This window comes from Gorilla gorilla, chromosome 17 (assembly GCF_029281585.2).
Source record: "Gorilla gorilla gorilla isolate KB3781 chromosome 17, NHGRI_mGorGor1-v2.1_pri, whole genome shotgun sequence".
In the NCBI taxonomy this organism is placed as follows: domain Eukaryota; kingdom Metazoa; phylum Chordata; class Mammalia; order Primates; family Hominidae; genus Gorilla; species Gorilla gorilla.
This window is the reverse complement of record NC_073241.2, coordinates 101,641,538-101,667,544: the sequence shown is the minus strand read 5'-3', so window position 1 is coordinate 101,667,544 and position 26,007 is coordinate 101,641,538.

The window sequence follows — 26,007 nt, the reverse complement described above, 5'->3', positions numbered from 1 at the left end:
CTTTCACTTAATAAAATGTAAATGTATTTTATCTTCCTTATAATTTTCTTGATGACATTTTCTTTTCTCTAGCTTACTTCATCGTAAAAATACAGTATATAGGATCTGATCACAGTGGCTCACACCCGCAATCTCAGAACTTTGGGAGGCCAAAGTAGGCAGATGGCTTGAGCTCAGGAGTTTGAGTTTAACCTGGGCAACATGGCATGGACTCATCTCTATAAAAAATAAAAATAAAAAACAGGCAGGCGCCTGTGGTCCCAGCCACTAGGGAGGCTGAGGTGGGAGGATCACCTGAGCCTGGGGAGCTCAAGGCCGCAGTCAGCAGTGATTGTGCCACTGAACTCCAGCCTTGGCAACACAGAGAGACACCATCTCAAAAAAACAGAAGAATATAGTATATAATGCATATAATATACAAAATATGAGTTAATTGACTGCTAATATTATTGATAAGGCTTCCGGCCATAGTCTGTCAGTAGTTACTTTTTTGGGGAGTTAAAAGTTATATGTGAATTTCCAACTGCACAGGGGTTGGCACCCCTAACCCCTACATTGTTAAAGGGTCAACTGTATTCCATAATTAAGTCATTTAACATTTATCTTTCACCACTGTCTTGTTATATCACTTGCTTCTGGCTTTCATAGTCATTCAGTATAGTATTTCAAATATTATTTTTGGTGTAATTTTTTTTACCAGGATATACAACATATCCAAACATACATTTATTTCCTTCGTCTTCTTCTACCTTAACATAATTTATTTCTTATTTTTCATTATATTTAGAATATTTAAAAAAAATTAGATCCATTTAATGGCCTGCATTTTGCAATGGTATTTTATGAAACAATAGGTAATATTATGTCTTTGTTATATCCTTAAGAGTAAGTGAAGAAAATGCTTCACAGCATGGGGAATAATCAGAAATATTTAACCTGCTTGAAAAAGAAATTAAAAGTTAGCATAACTTTTAGACATTACCTAAGACCTAATGATGTTATGAGAAAAGTAGCTTAAGTGGTAGAATATTGTTAGAAAATAACCCCATGTAGCTGTCGGGGCTTTCAATCTCTGCTCCCACATGTAAAGAGGTAGAACGTATAGCTTCTCTTTTTAACAATAAGAAAAACCTACAGAAATGGAAAAATTAATAACTTTTTTTTTTTCTGAGATGGAGTCTTGCTGTGTCACCAGGCTGGAGTGCAGTGGCGTGATCTCAACTCACTGCAACCTCCGACTCCGTGGTTCAAGCAATTCTCCTGCCTCAGCCTCCCAAATAGCCAGGATCACAGGCACGTGACACCATGACCAGCTAATTTTTGTATTTTTAGTAGAGACGGGGTTTCACCACGTTGGCCAGGATGGTCTCAGCCTACTGACCTCGTGATCTGCCCTCCTCGGCCTCCCACAGTGCTGGGATTACAGCCGTGAGCCACGGCACCCAGCCAATCAATGATTTTTATTGAACCCATTAGAATGGTCTATTGCCGTCCCAAAATCTGGAGATGCACGAACATCCAGCAAGATTTGCTTACACAACCAACTGACGCATTGATTTCGGCCTTAGGAGACCAGAGGGTAGACCCACCAACAGTGTGCTGGACTCCTGATCCACACAAAGCATAGGATCACAAATTTGGTTTGTTTTGAGCCACTAAGATTGTGATGGCATTAGACTATGGATACAGAAATACACAGAGTAGATATTACTCTTCATACCATTTTATAAACAAACTATATGACGAAATTGGTTTATACAATCTCTATAGAAGAAAAATATATTAAATGTATTCTAATTGAGCTGGTGGCATTTCTTATCAGTCATTATTGCTCCATTTTATGTAACATTGTTTATAGTTGAAAAAATAAATCATTTATCTATTGATCTTATTATGTTCACAGATAATGATTATGATTGTATCAACGTAGGGCTTTGAAATAAGACTAAAATAAAATGCTTTAATGCTACGTCTTTGACAGAAAACATTCTGTAAAATATTAATAGGTAAAAAAAATCTTAAAAATCAAATGATTGGACTTCCATAAGAGTAGTCAATACTCTGATTGGGGCATTGATTTGCACAGCATTGCTATCTCAATAGCATTCAATAGACGTGAGCACTTTAAATAGAAGTTTCCTTGGGCATCATCACCATTTTGTTCAACACTTCTACAGAAAAATAAAAGAATAGCAGTCATTCTTCCCAAGATGCACACATGAGAATAGAGAGAGTTGTTATGTGAAAGGCAAAATGAGTCTTGCTGATAGTAGTCTGTTTGGCAGAAGGCAGAGCCTTTTGCCCAAGAAAAACAAATACCTAATATGACCACCCCTGGAAAAAGGGGCAATCCAGTTTTTACAGAACTGCTGAGTAGATTGCCAAAAACAAGTCATCCCCACTCAAAATTATGTAGTATATTAGATTCTTTAGAGCAAGGCGCAAAACGGCATCTTGGACTGCTTTATGAACATTAAATAAACCATGTACTCTTTTTCACTATGAAAACACAGCCATGAATATCAGGCTTTATGAAAGACTCATCATCTCTCCAAGAAGACTAGCGACAACATAAAAAACTTTGGATAGGTGTCAGTTACTTTGGATGAATTCAGTCATTGAAGAATTACAATGACAATAAAGCCTGTTTAGAGGAAAGGTGGGAACTCATTGGTAATCTACATAACCTCTCATAATTAAACATAAAAATTTGAGGAAAGAGCAGTTTGTCGTAGAAACAAGCGAGAATAAGACTATCTGAGGGATAAACTGGCACTGTAGGATCATTGTGTTCAGTGTCCTAACATTCAAGAATCGTCTACATTACATTGTTTAAGGAAAACAAATGATCAGAAATGGTGTGAATACGTGGCCTCGAGAAAGGTAGGAAAATTAGTCAAGTCTCTACTTCCATCATTAACCCAATGACCTACTGCACTGAATATACAAGACCACACAATTGAATGGAATCACAAGGTCCCACAACGTGAACCATGTAAGGCTTTAAGGTAAAGGATGCTGCAAGCTGGAGGTAGAATGACTGAGCAAGCTTAGGGAACACAGAGGCTTCCAGGTGAAGTCCCTCGGGGTCCGTTCTCAGCCACAGAGGACACACTTGTTCTTCAGATTATGAACCATCAAGACCTGTGTGAGGGATTGTGGTTTCAGACAAGTCTGAGCAACAGTTTCACATGGGTTTCTTTAATATCTCACTGGTCACTTAGCCAAGCTAGTCAAACCAGGTATAATTTATCAGTCTCTACGTTTCTAAGCAGTGCACACAGGCCAGCCCCAGGTGTCCCAAGGGAGTTTTGAACTTTCAACAGCACATTAAAAGTAACTGGTTAGATTATTATTATCCTTTATCTTGCCTTTGGGAGAATAGTAGACTTAGACATCCCTGGAAAGACACACATATCTGTCTTGTTCAAGTGTAAGAACACCTTACCTTACACTCTGACAAGGGGACGCCTCTAGGTCGACTCACCCTGAGGCTAGGACATTCAGTCTCTGCCATAACTCTCCTTCCAACTCCTAATTTTCATCTAAGCCCCAGATATATTTTTGATAAAATGTTGGTTATGCACACTCTTGTACATTGCCTATGCATTTTATTATTGTTAACATGTACACACATATTGTTCATTGTATAAAAGCATTTCAAATTTGATTTTCTCAACTATGATACCTGTCACTCAAAATTACTTCTCTTATCTTTTATAGCTTCGATATGTGGTAAAATAAGAATTGCCTTAGTCAGCTTGGGCTGCCATAATGCAAAATGACACAAACTGGGTGGCTTAAATAAGGGAAATGGATTTTCTTACCGTCGTAGAGGCTGGAAGTCTGAGAGCAGTGTGAGAAAGGCACCAGCTTGGCTAGGTTCTGGCGACGACCCTCTTCCTGGTCTGCACACAGCTGCCTTTTTCTGTGTCCTCCCAGGGTTTTTGTTTGGTGTCTGAGCAGAAAGGGGGCAGGAGGAAGCTTTGGGGTGTCTGTTTTTATAAGGCCACTCTTCCTGTAGGATCAGGACCCCGCCTCTAGGACCTCATTTATCCTTAATTACTTCCCTAAAGACCCTCTCTCCAACTCTAATCACATTGGAGGTGAAGCCTTTAACAGATGAATTTAGCGGGAAGACACATTCAGTCCATAGCAAGTATCATGTATTTGAGTCAGTAATTAATGCAGTATTAAATAATTCCACATAATACATAAGCAAAAAGGAAGAGAGGAAGAAGAAAGGAAGAAGGGAGAGGAATCCCAAGTATTTCATATATTAATAGTAATTGTTTTATTTTACTGCCACTTATTTTATTCTATATTGCATAAAATGAATGTATTTTGCCCATTTTCACCACTTTGCTTTCATATCAAGGCCTGGTTTTTAGTTCTAAGAGCAGCCAGCCCCTGGCAGAACACTACTTGGTTTTTCTGGGTAGGTGTCCTTGTCCTCTGGCTCTTCTCTAGGTTTTCTGTTTGAGACATATGGCTTCTCCAGGTAGAGTTCTTCGTCATTAACCCCTCAAGTTCTCTCTAATTAAAACTCACCATGATTCAGTAACCTGACGTTTTAAAATAGTCTTATGGTTTTTCCAATGAAGCTGACATAATTTTTATTTTAGGACATCTACTTTGCCCAAAATAGTATACTGATTATAAATGATGGTAAAATCATCACATGATGTATTATTTACATTACGTAATTTTACATGCTATTTTTACAATATGACATTGTGTTATATCATATTTAAAAATGTAAGAAATACACTTTTACAGTGTTTATTTGCTAGGCAACTGAATCATATTTAAACTGTAACACTGAAATAAAATGTTTACAGACATCTCAAGGACTTAATACTTATTGAGAAATTAATGGATTTTATATGAAATGCTTATTTTTTCAGAGAAAAACAAGTTCGGTTGAAAAGGTATGAGTGCCTGTCACATCTGTGCACTAAGAAGGGAGAGATTTGGGAGACTCTGACTCAACTTCTAGGGATAACAGCAGCATCTGAGTTTGATTTGACAAATAACAATTCATAAGTCACGCAGTTTTATTCCAATTCCCTTGAGGCTGAGCTGTTACTGGGAGATCATGAATAACAAAAGTATTGGCTTTGTGGGCAAGTGAAAGATTTAGTTCTATATAGAGAAGAACTTTCAACTGGACCAAAATAATCAATGTGCATTCCGACGTATTCCACAGAATGTGGGACTGATTAAATGACGTACAACTTCAGGCAATCATTGATTCTGAGAATGAGGGGCAGGACTTAACCCAAAGTGGGGAGAAATCAATAATCTCAAAATAGGACGAGGGAAAATGCAAAAGCTTAAATCCAAGTTTGCTGTTGAGTACTTTCTTTCTTAAACAACAAAATGGATTAACATTGTCTTCTTCTATACATTATATTTTATCATTTTAAATTTTATAGAAACTCGTGAGCATGCTATATAAAAGCTGAATCTAGATTTTTTTTTTTTTTTGAGACAGTTTCTCTCTTGTCTCTTGGAGTGCAGTGGCATGATCTCAGTTCACCGCAACCTCCACCTCCCGGGTTCAAGCGATTCTCCTGCCTCAGCCTCCCAAGTAGCTGGGACTACAGACATGTGCCACCACGCCTGGCTAATTTTGTATTTTTAGTAGAGACGGGGTTTCTCCATGTTGGTCAGGCTGGTCTCGAACTCCCGACCTCAGGCGATCCACCTGCCTCAGCCTCCCTAAGTGCTGGGATTACAGGCATGAGCCACCATGCCCAGCCTAGAAGTTTTAAATATTCATAGAAATGGATGATAAATAGGCATCCAATATTTTTTCTTGAGGGAGACAGAAAATAATTTTCTCAGCATTATTTTTCCGTTCATTTTGTATGGTTAGATGATGATCCAATAGTGATGCTACGCACTACTGGACGTGTGCACGGTTGCCCAGTAAATGAACCAGGACCAGTTTCTATCAAGGACAAGATGAGCAGAAGTGCGATTTATTAGAAAACCATGGAAAATATGCTAGCATTCCCAACCACTTTCCTTCTGGATATTGGATACAAGAGCAGTAGAAGGTATTGATACTTTGCGGTTCATGATAAGGAAAAACTAAGTAAGCCTATCAGGCATTTTTGACTTCCCTTTGATGGTTAGAGCTGCACGTCTGCAATTCCTTTCAGAAGCTCTAATAGGAGTGATTGCCCTTAGAATATCACCGTTATTCAAAGCAGCAGTGGTAACAGGATTCCCCTCTTAGAAGGATTAAATTGATAAAGCAACCACAAAAAAAAACACTTAAAGTAACTTTAGATATCTGAGTAACAAAAGGGTTGGATACGGTTATCTTATTTTTCTAAAGATTAGAACACAGTCTATTTAAATTAAATTATTTATTTTGACATAATTGTAGACTTACACATAGTTATAAGAAATATTAACAAGAGATCCCATGTGCCCTTTACCTAGGTTTTTTAAACACCTTAAAAATTACAGCACAGTATTATAATTGGGGTGTTGACATTGATATAGTCAAAACAGAACATTTCATCACGACAAGGTTCCCTTTTCTGCCCTTTTATAACTACACTCACTCTCCCCCATTGTCCTGCTCTTTAACCTCTGGCAATCACTGATATGTTTCCCGTTTCTATAATTTTATCATTTCAAGAATGTATTATAAAGGGAATCATGTCCTGTGTAACTTTCAGGATTGGCTTTTTTCAGCCAGGATATATCTCTGCAGATTCATGTAGGTCGTTGCATCTATCTGTGGTTTATTCTCTTTTATTGCTGAGGAGTAATCCATGATATGGACACAACACTATTTGTTTAACCACTCACCTGTTGAAGGAACTATGAGTTGTTTCCTATTTGGGGCTATTATGAATAAAGTTGCTATGAACATTCACGGGCAAGTTGCAATGTGAGCACAAGCTTTGCTTTCTCTGCAATAAATGCATAAGAGTACAATTGCTGTTTGGTGTGATAATTGCGTGTTTAGTTTTGTAAGAAACTACCAAACTGTTTTGTATAGTGGCTGTACTTACATTCCCACTGGCAATATACCAATGTTTTCGTTTCTCTAGTTTTCTCGTCAACATTTGGTAGTGTCTCTATTTTTGAGGGGGGGGGGTCAGATATATGGTTTACAAATATTTTCCCCTAGTTTGTAGCTTCTCTTTTTATCCTTTCAACAGGATCTTTCCCGAAGCAAAGGTTTTATTAAAATTTGTTTAAATTCCAGTTTATCAATTTTTTCTTCATAGATCATGTTTTTGGTGTCATGTCTAGGAACACTTTGCCGTACCCTATATCCTGAAGAATTTCTCCTATTTCTTTTTCTAAAAGAATAGTAGTTTTGCATATTCTAAGCGTATGATCCATTTGGCTTAACCTTTGTATGAGATGTGAGATTTATGTCAAGGTTTGTTACCTTTGGTGTCCGTTACTCTGGCACCACTATTCTTCCTCCAATGAATCGCCTTACTTGTTGAAAACCAGTCAGACATATTTGTGTGAGTATACAGTCTGTCTTATGGTTCTCTGCTTCACTGATCTATATATCTATCTCTTTACCAATGCAGTACTATTTTCATTACTGTAGTTACACAAAGGCCTTAATTTCTAATGAGCGATTTCTCCCACTTCTCTTTTATTTATCAGGGTTGATTTTAGCTATTCTAGGGTCTGTGCCTGTCCACATACATTTTAAATAAGCTTCTCAATTTTTTTTTTTAAACCCTACTGGGTTTTTGATAGGAATTGAATTATACCTATATGTCAATTTGAGGAGAATTGACATTTCTTAGTGTGTTGAATCTTGAAGTCCATGAACACAGTATGTCTCCATTTATTTAGGTGTTCTTGAATTTCCTTTGGCAGTTTGTAATCTTCAGCGTATACATCTTGTAACACATTTTGTTAAATATGTTTCTATGTATAGTTTTTTTCTGAGTGACTGCAAATTGTATTGAATTTTTATTTTCACTTTCTACAAGTTCATTGTTAGCATATGAGAACGTGTTTCATGTTTATATGTTGATCTTTTATTCTACCATTTGTTGAACTCACTTAGCAGTTCTAAGACCTTTTTTTTTTCTTTTTCTTTTTGTATATTCAGTACTTTCTATGTAGACAACCAGGTCACCTGCATTAGGAATGGTTTTATTATTTCTTTTGCAATATGCGTGTCTTGTATCATCTCTTTTGCTTGCCTTATTGGAGCTTTTCCTATTTGTACTTCAATCAGCTTTTTGAATCTGTGGGTTTATGTCTTTTGACGAATTTGGGAACTTTTCGCTTATTATTTCTTAGAACACCCTTTCACTTCACTCTTTCTGCTTCTGTGATTCCGGAAATGCGGAGTTGGATCTTTTGTTATTGCTGCAACAAGTTCCTGAGGCTCTACTTGTTTTTTATTTTTATTTTTTTCAGTCTATTTTTATCTTTACTCAGGTTGGGTAAATTATTTTAATCTCTTTTCAAGTTTCCTCTCTTACCCATTGTCATCTCATTCTACCATTGAGCCTATTCAGAGAACTGGGTTTTTAAAGATTTTTATCATAGCATTTTTCAGTTCTATCAATTCTATAATTTTTATTTGGTTCTTTTTCACCATTTCGATTTTTATTCTTTGCTGAGATTTTCTCTTTTTTCATCTGTTTTCAGATAATTTGTCACTGTTAAAACATTTTATGATGGTTGCTTTAATGTCATTGTCTGATAATTCCAACTTCTGATTCATCTCAGTGTGGGCAACTGTTGATTGTGGGTTTTTTGTTTTGTTTTGTTTTTTGTTTTTTGTTTTTTGTTTTAGCAGAGTCTCACTCCATCACCCAGGCTGGAGTGCAATGGTGTGATCTTGGCTAACTGCAGCCTCCACCTGCCAGGTTCAAACAAATCTCTTGCCTCAGCCTCCCGAGTACAGATGTGCATCATCACACCAAGCTAATTTTTAAATTTTTAGTAGAGACGGGGTTTCACCGTATTGGCCAGGCTAGTCTCAACCTCCTGACCTCAAGTGATCCTCCTGCCTTGGCCTCCCAAAGTGCTGGGATTACAGGCATGAGCCACCACACCCAACCTGATTGTGTTTTTTCATTCAACCTGTGACATTCTTCTTATGATGGGTGATTTTTTTTTTATTGTAACCAGAATTTTTAGCTATGTTTGCCAGGAGGCTCTTGGTTCCATTGACATTGTTATTTTAGCACAGCACTATCCTGTGGAGGTTTAGCACACAGGACCTGGCCCATTGCTGTGGGTTTAATGACGACTGAATTATCAGAGACTTTGAGGGGCAATTTTGGACAGCTTGATTTATCTCCTATTGTGTTGCTGGGCTTCTCACTGAACCCTCCTGGTGTTGCTTGAGGAGATAAAAGGAGCTTCCTCCTTTTAAGCTGCCTGTTGTCTTAAGCTGGGGAAAGAGAGTCTATTGCCCAGGAAACTAAGAGTGCTTCTTGGGAAGGTGCTTGTGGAGGTGACATCCTCCTTGCTGATGAATTGTCTCTGGGAAGGAAAGAGAGTCTCAGGTCCAGTAGCCTGGTGTGAAAGGAACTTTTTCTGTCTTCTTATTGTCAGTGGGGCATCTGGTCAGCCCAGTACTACCAGGCTGCCCTGGTTTTGTTGATGGTACTCCTGAAGAGAAATAAGCCTACCTGAGCCACCATCCATTACTTGTTTGGAGGCGGGGGAGAGGTCAAAAAATGCTGGCTCTGAAAAGGAATGAGATCATTATTTTTTGCAGGGACACAGGTGAAGCTGGAAGCCATTAACCTAAGCAAACTAATGCAGGAACAGAAAACAAATCACTGCATGTTGTCACTTACAAGAGGGAGCTGAACAATGAGGACACATGGACACAGAGAGGGGAACAACACACATTGGGGCCTATTAGGGGAGCGTGGGGGTGGGAAGAGAGCATTAAGAAAAACAGCTAATGCATGCTGGAGCTAATGCAACCTAGGAGATGGGTTGAGAGGTGCAGCAAACCACCAAGGCACACATTTACCTATGCAAATAACCTGCACATCTTGCACATGTACCCAAGAACTTAGAAAAATAAAATAAAATAATAATAATAATAATAATAATAATAATAATAATAAAGGCCAGGCAGGGTGGCTCGAACCTGTAATCCCAAAACTTTGGGAGGCAGAGGCAGTCAGATCATCTGAGGTCAGGAATTCAAGACCAGACTGACCAACATGATGAAACCCCGTCTCTATTAAGAATACACAAGTTAGCTGGGCGTGTTGCACCTGCCTGTAATCCCAGCTACTCAAGAGGCTGAGGCCAGAGAATCACTTGAACCTGGGAGGAGGAGGCTGCAATGAGCTGAGATCGTGACATTGCACTCCAGCCTCGGCGACAGAGGGAAACTCCATCTCAAAAAAAAAAAAAAGAAAAGAAAAAAAGAAAATTCTCGCTCTCAGTCGTCCTTCTCTGTTGGGCAGTGGCTGTAAGATGCCTTGTTTCTATGACATTCCTCCAGTCCTGATGTCCCTTCTTAGCGTGCTTTCCTCTTTTGACATTTCAGAGTTATGCTTTGGTTGTCCCTTCCATCATTTACTGGGTTTATGTTGACACTTAGCAGGTAGTATCGGGGGAAAGGAGTCCACGTGATTTTTTTCTGGACTGGGAGTCCAGTGTAATTTTATAAGGTACTTACATTAGATCTTGCTGTAACATAATCTCACATTGTACAATTAACTGTCAGTCTTATGTCCTAAAAAGGGATTTGTTTCTCTTTGAAATACCACATGGAAATCATCATGAGCCTAAATTATGGTCATGTACTAGACACTTTGGAGTAAATGCTATAGAAGTTTTTAGAGTATATGCAAATGTTCATTTTGCACTTGTGAAAATTATGTTTTATTAATACAAGTTTTTATATAACTGTCCTTTAGATTTTACCATGCTTGATGATTCATCATTGTGACATATCACAGCACAGCTGTTTGCCAGGAGTGACATTATAGTGAAGATTTATATAAAATATCTAAAAGTTATGCAGCTCTAATGCTTCCACTCCACGGGTAGTGCCATCAATATCCACATTTAGGATAATAGCTCTGAAAAAAAAATTAGTTTCACAAAGAAAAGCTATAGTAATGAAACTGTTTCTCTCTAACATTCCAGCAAAAGAAACATGGCTATAAAATTTGTGTCTAAAAATATCCCGCATCTTCAAGGAGTCAACATTTGAAAGCTGAGATTGAGTGGTCAATTTAAAGTAGGTCTTGTTTGGAAGGACACAGTGTCTACATTTATTAGTAATTTTGTAAATAAACTTCTGTATTTTAAAGTGCTTTTAGACTTCCAGAAAAACTCAAAGATGGTGTTAGTAATTTTATAAATCATTAGGTTGTTGCAGTTTATTGTGATAACAATTATCATTTGGTTTGAATTGTGTTTACAATTTGGTTGATGATTAGACATTATTAAGTTCATGCACAAATAATCCTGCATTTAACTATTATTGTAGAAAGGAGTCAACATGGATTTTGCTTTTCATTACCTCCAAGTAAAATTTTAATCAGATTTTTTAAAAAGAAGGATTATATATATGGTACTGTTATTTGATTGTGTGTTAGAAGCCTACATAATATACAAGGAAGACTCAGATATTAATACACTTCTAGCTTTTTTTTTTTTTTAGATGGAGTCTTGCTCTGTTGCCCAGGCTGGAGTGCACTGGCGTGATCTCCGCTCACTGCAAGCTCCACCTCCCGGGTTCACTCCATTCTCCTGCATCAGCCTCCTGAGTAGCTGGAACTACAGGCACCCACCACCATGCCCAGCTAATTTTTTGTTTGTATTTTTAGTAGAGATGGGGTTTCACCATGTTAGCCAGGATGGTCTCGATCTCCTGACCTCATGATCCACCTGCCTTGGCCTCCCAAAGCACTTCTAGCTTTTAAGTCTTTTCCCTTAATGCCTCCACAATGAATAATATATAACATTTATCAGAAAGAATTTTAGTTCAGAAATTTCACAAAAGGTCTAAAGAAACCCCACTTTTTAAAATTTCTTACATCAAAATAATGATTGAAGAAACAATTGAGATAGTAAGACTAAGCCATATGTTATTTAGACAAGGAAAGAAAAAAATAGTTCTGATTTATTTATATTGTTTATTTACTCTTATGATTGCCGTTATTTAACCTTTATTCTAAAGTGGCTTTAAAATTAACTCTTATTATATTGCTTTGGTGTAGAATAATTTTGCAGTTATAATTAATGATACGTCTGTTTAGTTTTCATTAGTAATCTCTGTCTTCATTTTGCTGTCAATTTATTGCCTATGTCAGCATGTCTGTTTTTGTATAAGAGTAGAGAAATATGTAATAGCAACACTCCTATGAGAACCATTTCATTCTCTAAACCAATCTCCAGTTTCAAAAAAATAGCATGTATTATATCTGTTAAAGTTTACAAAGGATAGTCACATTATCTAACTTAATTTCTCAATCTCTCTACATTTACTTATGAGAAAGCTAAAATGTAGTGACATAGAATGATTTTTTTAAGATTACCCAGATAAAAAATGAATTTAAGACAAACTTTACAGTATCAGAATCCAAATTCTAACAAAATTAATAGTAATACAATGAAATGGAAGATATTTTATACTATCACAGCAGTTTAGAGGCTTTGAATATTAAGGCCATCGCTTGCAAAATTACTCCTGCAGATATTATTGGAGAAAGGTTTAAGTGAGAAAGAAGGAAAAAGTGTGTAATGGAAAGAGCCGGAGATTTTGGTTTCATCTTCTATTTCTGTGACCCTCATCAAAACAAGGCACCTACTTTATCCTCAGCTTTCATATAAGTAAAAATGATATAACAATTCTGTAATGGACTGAATGTGTTTCCCTCAAATTCATATGTTGAAATCCTAAACCCCAAGCTGATGATATTAAGATGTAGGGCCTTTAGGCAGTGATTAGTGACCTTATGAAAGAGACCCCAGAGAGATCTCTTGCCCCTTGTACCATGTGAGGATGAAGCAGGAAGCCAGCCCTCTATAAAGAGAGTCCTCCCCAGTATTAAATCTGCCCATCCTTTGATCTTGGGCTTCCCAGGTTCCAAAATTATGAGAAATCATTCCTGTCATCAATAAGCCACTCAGTCTATGGTATTCTGTTATAGCAGCCTGAACAGACTTAATATAAAAATTCTTAATCTTCCAAACTCCATAATGCCATTGGAAAAATCACCAAGAAAAAGGTATGCATAAACATTAAGTTATGGATTATTATAGTAAAGGTAATATACAATGTGAGGTCTACAATTATTTTATATGTGATTGACACCAATTTAACCAAATTTATACAACCAGTTCACTCTAGTTTTATTTTTTATTTATTTTTTTATTTTTATTTTTTGAGACAGAGTCTCGCTCTGTCTCCCAGGCTGGAGTGCAGTGGTGTGATCTCGGCTCACTGCAAGCTCCGCCTCCTGGGTTCACGCCATTCTCCTGCCTCAGCCTCCCGAGTAGCTGGGACTACAGGCGCCCGCCACCACGCCCGGCTTATTTTTTGTATTTTTAGTAGAGATGGGGTTTCACCATGTTAGCCAAGATGGTCTCGATCTCCTGACCTCGTGATCCGCCCGCCTCGGCCTCCCAAAGTGCTGGGATTACAGGCGTGAGCCACCGCACCCGGCCTAACTCTAGTTTTAGAGTCATGAGTTTTCTCCAAGATAGAATTAATGAATCTAATAACTAACATTGTTAGTCCAGCTTTTGATGTCAAATATGCAACTCTGAAATGCTTTTAGTTGAATTATTAATTTTTGTTTCATTTCACTAAATGTGATTACCTTAATTGAGAAAACTGGACACAGTACAAAATATTTCAATAAAAGCTGTGAAACAAATTTTCAATATGTTATAAAAACAGTTAATACAAATGTGACACTGTATTAGTCTACTCTTGCATTGCTATAAAGAACTACCTGAGATTGGGTAATTTATAAAGAACAGAGACTGAATCGACTCACAGTTCCACAGCTGTACAGGGAGCATGACTGCTGAGGCCTCAGGAAACTTACAATCATGGCAGAAGGCATAGAGGAAGAAGGCACATCTTACATGTCTGGAGTAGGAGAAAGCGGGAGAGAAGGGGGAATTGCTACTTACTTTTAAACAACCAGATTTCATGGGAATGCACTCACTGTCATGAGAACAGCAAGGGGGAAGTGCACCCCATCAACCAATCACCTCCCACCTGGCCCCTCCTCCAACAATGAAGATTACAATTCTATATAAGATTTGGGAGGGGACACAGAGCCAAACAATATCAGAAATCTGTTACTGCAATGGCACAGGACATAAAGGCAATCACGAATTGTGACATTTTTCAAGTTTTTAAAGAAAAATGCTTTCTAATTTATGGAAGTAATATTTTCTTAAATTCCCATAGTATTATGAGCTGTTAAAAATTATGTAAAATGGGCCAGGTGTGGTGGCTCACATCTGTAATCCCAGCACTTTGGAAAGCTGAGGCGTGCTGATCACCTGAGGTCAGGAGTTCGAGACCAGTCTGGCCAACATGGTGAAACTCCTTCTCTACTAAAAATACAAAAGTTACCTGGGCATGGTGGCATGCGCCTGTAATCCCAGGTACTTGGGAGGCCGAGGCAGGAGAATCCCTTGAACCTGGAAGGTGGAGCTTGCAGTAAGCAGAGATCTCGCCACTGTACTCCAGCCTGGACAACAAGAGTGAGACTCCACCTCAAAAAAAAAAATGTAAAATGATAGATTTTCACACAAGTTGTTTTACTTTTATGATATTGAATCAGAGTGTTCAAAGGTTATGTTCTTTAGAAAGAATGAAGCTTAATTTATTTCTGAAGTTATCACATTTAAAATTTAATTAAAGCAATTTGAAGCTTCTCAATAAAATGTCTCCCAAAATGAGCTTTAAAATTTTACAATACCACTTTTTCTTCCATCTCTTTCCCTTCCTCTGTTAAATTGTCTTTTCAAACTGTCAACTAAAGCCCAATATCAGCTTTTATAATACCTTTAGTTTCTTTTAGTAGATACAAGCAAATATGAATACACACACGAATGTATATATAATTACAAATATATCTATATATGGGATCCACTTTTACAAAAATATTGCTATGTATATACTTTTTTGTGACTCATGCTATTTTTTAAATTATATGAGTGTGGTTTTTTTATGTATTTGAAATCTAATTAATTATTTTCCTTGCATTTTTTACATCTTATTTTTATTTTTTATTATAATCTTTATTTTAGGTTAAAAAGTACATGTGTAGGTCGGTTATATAGGTAAACCACATGTCATAGTGGTTTAGTGTACCGATTATTTTGTCACCCAGGTAATAAGCATGGTACCCAATAGGTATTTTTACTGATCCTCTCCCTCTTCCCACCCTCCACCTTCAAGTATGTCCCAGGGTCTGTTGTTTCCCTCTTTGTGTCCATATGTTATCATTGTTCGGCTCCCACTTACAAGTGAGAACATGCGGTAGTTGGTCTTCTGTTCCTGCATTAATTTGCTTAGAATAATGGTTTCCAGCTCCATCCATGCTGCTGTGAAGGAAATGATCTCATTCTTTTTTTATGGCTATGTAGTATTCCATAGTGTATACGTACCCCATTTTCCTTATCCTGTCTACCACTGATGGGCATTTAGGGTTGATTCCATGTCTTTGCTATTGTGAATAGTGTTGTGATGAACATGTGTGCATGTGTCTTTATGGTAGAGAAATTTACATTCTTTGGCATATGTACCCAATCATGGGATTCCTAGGTCGAATGGTAATTCTCTTTCAGGTTCTTTGAGGAGCTTCCACACTGCTTTCTCCAGTTGCTAAACTAATTTACACAGCTGGAGGCATTGCGTTACAGGACTTCACACTATATTATAATGCTGCAATAACTAAAACATCATGTTATTGGTACAAAACACCAGATACATTGACAAATGAAACAGTATAGGGAGCGTATATTAATACCACAGATGTACATACAGTGGAGAAAGGAGCAACTATTCAATAATGGGTGCTGGGATAACTGGCTTGCCACATGCAGAAGAATGAAACCAGACTTCTTCCTTGCACCATACACAGAAATCACTCAAGATGAGTTAAAGAGTTAAATGTAAAATGTAAAACCTAAAACTATAAAAACCCTGGAAGCTAACCTAGGAAATACCATTCTGGACATAGGACCTGGCAAAGATTTCATGACGAAGATGCCAAAACATCTTGTTGACGAATATGCAACAAAAACGAAAATTGACAAATGGGACCTAATTAAACTAAAGAGCTTCTGTACAGCGAAAGAAGCAATCAACAGAGTAATCAGACAACCTACAGAATGGGAGAAAATATTTACAGACTATGCATTCAACAAAGGTCTAATATCCAGAATCTATCAGGTTCTTAAACAAATTTACAAACAGAAACCAAACAACCCCATTAAAAAGTAGGCAAAGGACATGGTCATAGACTTTTCAAAAGAAGACTTAGAAAAATAGCAGTTTTAGGATAATTTTTTAATGTTAAAAATGAACATAAAGTACATAAAATTCCCATGTATTCCCTGCTCCCTCTCCCCCATATAGTTTTTCCTATGCATTAGTGTGCACATTTGTTACAGTTAATAATCCATACTGACACATTATTATTAACTCAGGTATATACTTTACATTATGGTTCAGTCTTCGTGCTGTACCAATCTATGGGTTTTGATAAGTGCATAATGTCATGTATCTACCATTAGAGTATCATGCAGAACAGTTTTGCTGACCTAAAAATTGCATATGCTTCAATTCGTTTTGCCTTCTTCCCCCATTGAACCATCAGCCACTGATCTTTGTACTGTCTTTATGTGTTTTTCAAGATGTCATAGACATGCAGATGGCCCTCCTTATCAGTGGGTTCTGCATTCTCCAATTCAACCAACCACGAAGCAAAAATACTTTTTAAAAATAATATAGTAACAAACAATGAATATGACTATTTGCGTAGTGTTTACACTTTATTAGGTATTGTAAGTAATCTAGACATTATTTAAATACATGGAAGGGTATGGTTAGGCTATATGCAAATACTACACCATTTTATATGAGGGAGTTGAGCATCCTTTGATTTTGGTATTCACACAGTGAGGGTAAAGGGAGCTCATCCAGGAACCAATACCCCTGTGGATACCAAGGGACCACTGTAGTTAGAATCATACCATATATAACCTTGTCACATAGGATTCTTTCCCATCTGAAAAGAACACTAACACACAATGCATTTACTGTTCCTCAGTGTTTTTTGTAGTTTGATAACAGATGTATCACAGTTAGTTTATCCATCCACCTATTGAAGGACATATTGATGCCTCCCAATTTTTGTCAATTATGAATAAAGTTGCTGCAAACATGCAAACATTGATGAGCAAGTTTTTATGACCATAACTTTTCAACTTCTTTGGGTAAATAACTAGCAGTGGGGTTGCTGGATTGTATAGCAAGACCATGTTTAATTTTTTTCAAAAAGCTGCCAACCGTCCTCCAAAGTGATTATACTATTTTGCATTTCTGTCAGCAATCAATGGAAGTTCTGTTGCCCCACATCTTCCCCAGCAGTTGGTGATGGCAGCATTTCTGATTTTAGCAGCTCTAATAAATATGTGGTCATATCTTATTGTTGTGTTAAGTTGCAATTCCCTAAAGAGAAAGCATCTTTTTCATATACAGTTTACCCTTAAACAACATGGGTTTGAATTATATGTGCCCACCTATTCACAGATATTCCTTCCACCTCCGTCACCCAGAGGCAGCTTGACCACCTGCTCCTTTTCCTCCTCCTCCTAAGTCCACTCAGTATGAAGACAATGAAGATAAAGACCTTTATAACAATTCACTTACACTTACACGTCATAAAAAGTAAATATATTTTCTCTTCCTTATGATTTTCTTAATACTGTTTTCTTTTTTCTAGCTTACTTTATATTAAGAATACAGTACGTAATGCACATAACATACAAAATACATGTTAATCAACCGTTTATTTCTTGGTAAGCCTTCCAGTTAACAGTCGGGTATTAGGAGTTACGTTTTTGGAGAATCAAAAGTTATACCTGAATTTTCAGTTGTGCAGGGTGTCAGGCTCCCTAACCCCTGTGTTGCTCAAGAGTTGACTGTACTTACTTGTCATCTGTTTATCTTCTTCATGAGGTGTCTGTCCCCATCTTTAGTCTACTTTTAATCATTTATTTTCTTATTCTTTTGTTTTAATAGTTCTTGGTATATTTTGCCAGTCCTCCATCAAATATGTGTTTTAAAAATACATTTTCCCACTCTGTACCTTGTTTTTTCATTTTCTTTTACAGGGAAGAAAAGAGATATTACTTTCTTTCATTGAAAAAAAATCCAACTTATTTTCCTGCAAGAATCATGTTTTTGGTGTTGCAGCAAAAAACTAAAAATTGACAAATCCAAAATAACCTAGATTTTTTCCTATTTTATTTTCTAGAAGTTTTATAGTTTTGTATTTTATATTTAGTTCTATAATCCATTTTGCATTTGTCTTAATCTGATATCATTAATTTTTTCTTTTATTTGTTTAATCTTCTTAAAAGTTATTTCCATTTTTTCTTGATTTAAGATTAAGTATTTAAAGCTGACTTTTTCTCTAAATTTTGTATTGCTTCATCACAAAAATTATGATCTAGGAATTTCACATCATTTATTTAATCATGTGCAAATTTATTTGCATTTCATCTTCATGCCAGTGTTGTCTAAGAAGGAAGTTTTTGCCAATTTAAACAACACAGGGGATTTTTATTCTTTGATGTTACTTTTATTGATCGTATTGTCATCAAAAAGCATTGTCTTTACTCTTCTTAGTTTTCTAAGTTTTCCTTTATGACTTAATATAATGGTAATTACATAATGGTAACTTTTGTTACTCAACATAATGATACTCTATGTCCAGGGTAACATGAATAATATTTATCAATTATATATCCTCTACATTTTGTAAGGTTTATGTCTTATAAGATATTTTTTAAAAACTGATTTGATTTTGTTCAGAGCAAATTACATTCTTCAAGTATAGAATGGGCTTCCATCTATTTGTCCTCATACAACATGTAGCTATAGCTATGGTATTCAGTTAGAGACATGCATGACTTTCAGCTTAACTGAGGAAGGCAAACTTTAACATAGTAAAGTCTCTTTCTGTTAATGGATTTCTTTTGCAATTGCTTAATATGGCTTTGTGCTGGCTCTTTTCATTTTCAACATTCTAAATAATTTAGTTTACATGTTTTAAAAATATATATTACATATCTGGCTGGCTTTTGATTTTTGATACAATAGAAAATCAGCTTTTATTTTTTAATCAGGTGAGATTGGTTTATTTTTGATACTGTTGTGTAACATGTATGGATTGACTTTTTATATGTTTTATGTAGTTCCCTGCATTTAATATATTTTCCTTTAATAGTCTTCCCTTAGTTTTCAAAATTTATTTATTTCCTGCAGTCTTGTATTTAAAATAGATTGCATTTTTGTTCAAAAGTTAATCGAATATTTCTAGCATTTTTAATCTTTGTAGAATATCTGTAAATACCCTATTATGAATAATAACATTATGAAGATCTATGATTCCTCTTTGTACCCTCCTTTTCTAAATCATCAGATTTTCATCAATAAAAGCTGAATTGCCCGCTTTAAACTACATTTATGACTCCCTGATATAATAAATGGGGCAATCAATAGCTTATTCTGCATCATATGTTTATTTCCCTCTTTCACTTCCAACTTTTAAAATTTATATTATTTTATATTTTAGGAGTATATTCCATTTTTATTGTTCTATATCCCAAATGTCAATATTTGTTTTAGGATGTCCTTGTAGAAGTAAATAAATTCATTGCTCACCATCACTCCTTTAGCCATGGCTTTCTCAATTGTATCTTATTGGATGCTATTTATCTTCCAGAAATTAGAAAAAGATAATCTCACCACAATAATATGTCTTAAGTGATTGCAAGTTTAAAGTGTTAATACCTTGTATGATTAAAAAGAAGCCTGTCAGATTATACAGTTTGCAAGCTTGACTCTATTGTTTTTCTCTGATTATTTTGAGGGTATTATTTCACTATCGTTTATGTTGAATATGGCAAAAAATAAATTTGAGCCTGCATTCTTCTCCCTTATCAGGGATTCCGTTCTCTGCCTGTTTGCCAAAATATCCATTCTTAATCATTAAGCTCTAATAATTCTATTTTGCTCATGTATAAATGTAGACTACTCTGGGATAATCTGTGATTTTTAAAATATAGATTCAAGTAAGTATTTTTTATTTTAAAAAGTTTGCCTAAATTACAATTTAATTCGTGTCTATAAATTTATTGGTGTGACTTTTATAAACTGATTCTGTGTATGTCGTGTCTTTGTCATTGCGTCTCTATAAATTATATTTGGTTTTCTTTTATTCTGATTGAATTAATTTACACTTTTTCATTTCTATCTTTAATGTATCTTCATGCCTTTTTTATTCTCCTGCGTCTATTCTCACTTAAAGTTGTGTTTTCATATTTGTGTTTTGCTTTTCCTTCTTTTTCTTTCTGAAATTCTGCCAGTGCAACCGTCATTTTTTCACATTGCCATCTTTTCCTGTATGTTTTCCTTTTGTGGTAACTTTTTCTTATTATCGTAGATTTTCTCAATGGCCTACCAGTTTTTTAATTTATTCATTATGGGATTACTCATGGTTCTTAAGGTGAGTGTGCCAGTTATTAAATTAATGTTACTATATTTTACATTATAATGTAGGGAACGTAGCCAATGACATTTCTGCTTTTCCAGACGTCTCTGTGTTAACTTCTACCAATAGGGAAAACTACAAGAAAACTATGTGGCTGAAAGAGAAAGAAAGGGATTTGCTTTTTCATTTGCTTCGCTGGGGCTTCCTGGTCGCTTTCAGTTCCTTGAAGGCATTAACCTAGCAAAATTTCCCTCTGCAGCCACAGCACCACCCCACAGCAGCAGCTGAATTCAATTTCATTACTTTTAGAGGTTTGCAGAACCAGCTCCATGACCCGCCTCCACATACACATAGCCCACCGTCAACACCAACACCACCCAGTCAATCACTGCTTTTCCAACGTCTGACTTTCAGACCTATGGGGCTCCTCCTCAAAACATCCCAGTTTTGATGTTTTCAGAATTTTCCTTTTGCTCCCTCAGCCTGAGGAAATAATAAAAGAAAATGAAAATGTTAAAATTATGCTATTTATAATACCAAAAAACAGTGGTATTCTGCTTAGTATGTAGAAAGCTATATATGAGAGCATTTTCCCACCATAATTATACGAAAAAAATCTGATAACTGCCAAAATAATTATTTTTTCTTGAGTTCATCAGAAACCTCAGTCATAAGGCAAACAAGTGGGCTGAATTTTAAAATGCAACAAACCCCCCTTCAAGGGAACACTGGTGATGCTTCATTTTAAGAACACAAGAAGTAGAGGTGACTCCCATAAAAGTGTCTATGAAGACAGCTAAATTTTTAATTAATTTTTACCAGGTATGTCGGTGATCATGAGGAATTGGAATCTCTGGGAGATACAGTTATAAAGTTTGCAATGAACTGCAAGCTCTTTTTCCAAGAGCATGTACTCGGTGTTCTTCAGAAACTCTGAGTGGGAGCGGTGCAGACTTGAAATTGTCCACCTTGGTGGTGCATAGGCATGAAATTCCACCCAGCTCCTGGGTCTTTCAGATGAAGCAAAGCCTCAAGCTTCTTTGGCGTTGGGGAGGGAGGAACTATATCATAGCTCAGGGTCCAGGCAAATATCTCAGGCTTCTTGGGGGGTCAAGGGGAAGGAAGCATTTTTTGACTGTGAGGGAAGGCCAGAAGTCACCTGGACTCACCATGTGTCTCTTACCATGTTAAAAAGCAACAGTAATCTACTTTTACAGAGTGGTCAGAAACGCTTCTGCTACCATTTCTAGCAATCATACCCTGCCACTGTAGGAAGAGTAAAAGCAAACGCTTCTTAAGCCACCTGAACTGCAATAAAGTTGCTCAGGCCTAAGATTCTACCCTGATAAATAACAAAGTTCTGAAATACATGTATATATACATATATCTATTCAGAGACTGCAATCCCTTACCATAGCCAGACGTGACATAGTATCAGTGGTGTAAAATGGTGTATCAGTTGTGTACCAGTGGTGTAAAATGAACAAGTTGAGAACATTTCTGGAGATAAATAATAATTCCTTTTTATTTTATAAAAGAAAATATGATACCTACTGAAAACATACAACAATTAAAATTTTCAATATATATACATTTGCAATACATATCAATGATATAATTTTAGCACTTTTAATTAATTAGAAGTTTATTGGGTGAAAAACTAGTTTTCAAAATCATAAGTACACTTAGTGACCTGTTACACGTAATAAGGTTATGTCCCTGAGTTCAGTTCCCCTCATTGCTTTTTACTGCTATAACTGTCCGCTTCAAATGTGTCCATTGCAAAGTAGCTAGGACTAATAATGGTGCTGCTTTCTGATGTAGTGGGATGTGTTTTGCGTGTCTGAAAAATCAATGTGACCCTGGAATAGAGGTTGTCATGATCTACCTTTCCCAAGTTTCATATCATTTGGGAAGAAATGGAAGAGCGTTTTGCTTTCTGGATGCAGGTAATAAGACCAAATAGAATCAAATAGAATTCTGGGACAGAAGTCAACTATGGAACAAACTTGACAGCTGTTATCATTACATAAAGTTTTATAAGAACTGACATTATGATTCTACAGGTTATTCATTCTACATGATTTACTCCCAAATTTAGTTTTTCAAAAAACTGGATTCTTTTCAGTCTTAATTTTATCAAATCATGTATCTATGAAAATAATTTATGTGTATAAAATTCTATATTTCATTTATACAAGGATTTATAAATTGCAGCATTTTCAGAGATATTATACAATGTCATTGTACATCCATGGCAGTGTTGTGAGGCTATTCTTACTCACAGTGTGAAATGCATTAGAGCTATTAAATGATTTGTTATCAGTTCACATAATTTGTAAATGGTGAAGGTAGAATGAGTGGCCACTCTTCTGTCTCCTAACAAGTTACCCAAAGAAAATGCAGCACTCCCTGATACAGTGTCGAATGCTTCTGGAGTTTGAACAAGCATGCAATTGAGGAAGATTGGACAGCCATGCAATTGGAGAAGATTTATATCAATTATGTCAATACCAGTAAGCCTCCCTGCCTTTCTGTCTTACTAAATGTGATTTACCAAAATAATTACTTTGCCTTCTGGTGGACTTTGGCTTTAATTACTGAAGACTAAATATTTGCATTTGTATTAATGAAGACATATATGTATAGGCCTTTGCCAGAAATTTGGTTCTTAAGACCAATCAGTTTAGGCCAACAGGCCAAGAACTTTTCACACACTATTACCTACTTATGTAACGTTTGTATTCTCTATTTTATTGGACATTATTGATGTCCTCAGTAATTCACTATCAAACATGAAAAAATTCTAAACATTCGCAAATATTTTAGTCCCTATTCTTTATAGAAAAAAATATAAATTAATTATATACCAATAAGTTTGTTCTCATTGAGGGTCGGAAAGTCTCTCGTTTGTTAAAAAAACAAAAAACAAAACAAAACAAAAAACAAAAAAAAAGAACGTTATGCTTGTAACTTGTGACTTTTTTTTTAGTTTAAAAATATTTTACCGGCCAGACTTGGTGACTCACGCCTGTAAATCCCAGCACTTTGGGAGGCCGAGGCAGGCAGATCACTTGAGGTTAAGCGTTCGAGACCAGTCTGGCCAACATGGTGAAACCCCGTCTCTACTAAAAATACAAAAATTAGCTGGGTGTGTTGGTGTGTGCCTGTAATCCCAGCTACTTGGGCAGCTAAGGCAGGAGAATCACTTGAACTCAGGAAATGAAGGTTTCAGTGAGCCAAGGTCATGCGACTGCACTCCAGCCTGGGCAACAGAGTGAGACCCTGTCTCAAAAATAAATAAACAAATAAATAAATAAAAATATTTTACTATAATATTTGCAGTTATATTCTAAATAGGTTAAGTATATCAAGATGTCACATTCTTTCAGTGAAAAATGAAAAAAATGTTGTTAGTTTCTGATATTGTTTGGCTCTGTGTTTCCACCCAATTCCCATTTTGAATTGTACTCCCACAATTCCTACATGTGTGGGAGGGACCTGGTGGGAGATAATTAAATATTGGGGGGCAGTTTCCCACATACTGTTCTCGTGGTAGTGAATACATCTCATGAAATCTGATGCTTTTAAAAACAGAAGTTTCTCTGTACAAACACTCTTTTTTTTCCTGCCATCCACGTAAGATGTGACTTGTACTGCTTTGCCTTCCACCGTGACTCTGAGGCCTCCCCAGACAGGTGGACCTGTGAGTCCAATTGATATGGTTTGGCTCGGTGTTCCCACTCAAATCTCATCTTGAATTGTACTCTCATAATTCCCACATGTTGTGGGAGAAACCCAGTGGGAGATAATTGAATCATGGGGCTGTTTCCCTCATACTGTTTTCATGGTAGTGAATGAGTCTCATGAAATCTGATGGTTTTATCAGGGATTTCTGCTTTTGCATCTTCCTCATTCCCTCTTGGTCTGCTGCCATCCATGTAAGCTGGGACTTGCTTTTCCTTGGCCTCCACCATGATTGTGAGGCTTCCCCAGCCACGTGGAACTGTGAGTCAAATTAAACCTCTTTCTTTTGTAAATTGCCCAGTCTCAGGTACGTCTTTATCAGCAACCAGCGTGAAGATGAACTAATACATCGATTAAACCTCTTTCCTTTGTAAATTGCCTAGTCTCAGGTATGTCGTTATGAGGAGTATGAAAAGGGACGAATACAGTAAATTGGTACTAGTAGAGCAGGGTGTTGCTGAAAAGATACCAGAAAATGTGGAAGCACCTTTGGTACTGGCTAACAGGCAGAGGTTGCAACAGTTTGGAGGACTCAGAAGAAGACAGTTTGGAACTTCCTAGAGACCTGTCGAGTGGCTTTGACCAAAAGCCTGATAGAGATATGAACAACAAGGTCCAGGCTGAGGTGGTCTCATATGGAGATGAGGAACTTACTGAGAATTGAAGTAAAGGTGACTTTTTTCATGTTTTAGCAAAGAGACTGGCAGCATTTTTCCCCTGTCCTAGAGATGTGTGGAACTCTGAACTTGAGAGAGATGATTTAGAGTATCTGGCGGAAGAAATTTCTAAGCAGCAAAGCATTCAGGATGTTACTTGGGTGCTGTTAAAGGCATTCAGTTTTATAAGAGAAGCAGAGCATTCAGTAAATTTGCAGCCTGGCAGTGTGATAGAAAAGAAAAACTCATTTTCTAGGGAGAAATTCAAGCCCTCTGCAGAAATTTGCATAAGTAACAAGGAGCCAAATGTTAATCCCCAAGACAATGGGGAAAATGTCTCCATGGCATGTCAGAAGTCTTCCCCGAAGCCCTTCTCATCAAAGGTCCCGAGCCCTAGAAAAAAACTGTTTCCTGAGTCAGGCCCAAGGTCCCCCTTCTGTGTGCAGCTTAGGGACTTGATGCCCTCCCTGTGTCTCAGCCCCTTCAGCTGTGGATGAAAACCATGGCTTCAGAGGGTGCAAGCCCCAAGCCTTGGCAGCTTCTATTTGGTGTTCAGCCTGTAGGTACACAGAAGTCAATAACTGGGGTTTGAGAACTTCTGCCTAGATTTCAGATGTATGGAAATGCCTGGATGCCCAGTCAGAAGTTTGCTGCAGCAGTGGGGCGCTCACGGAGAACCTCTCTGCTGGGGCAGTGCAGAAGGGAAATGTGGGGTTGGAGTTCCCACACAGAGTCCCTACTGGGAAATCACCTAGTGTAGCTGTGAGAAGAGGGCCACTGTCCTCCAGCCCCCAGAACGCTAGATCCACTGACAGCTTGCACCATGCACCTGGGAAAGCCACTGACACTCAATGTCA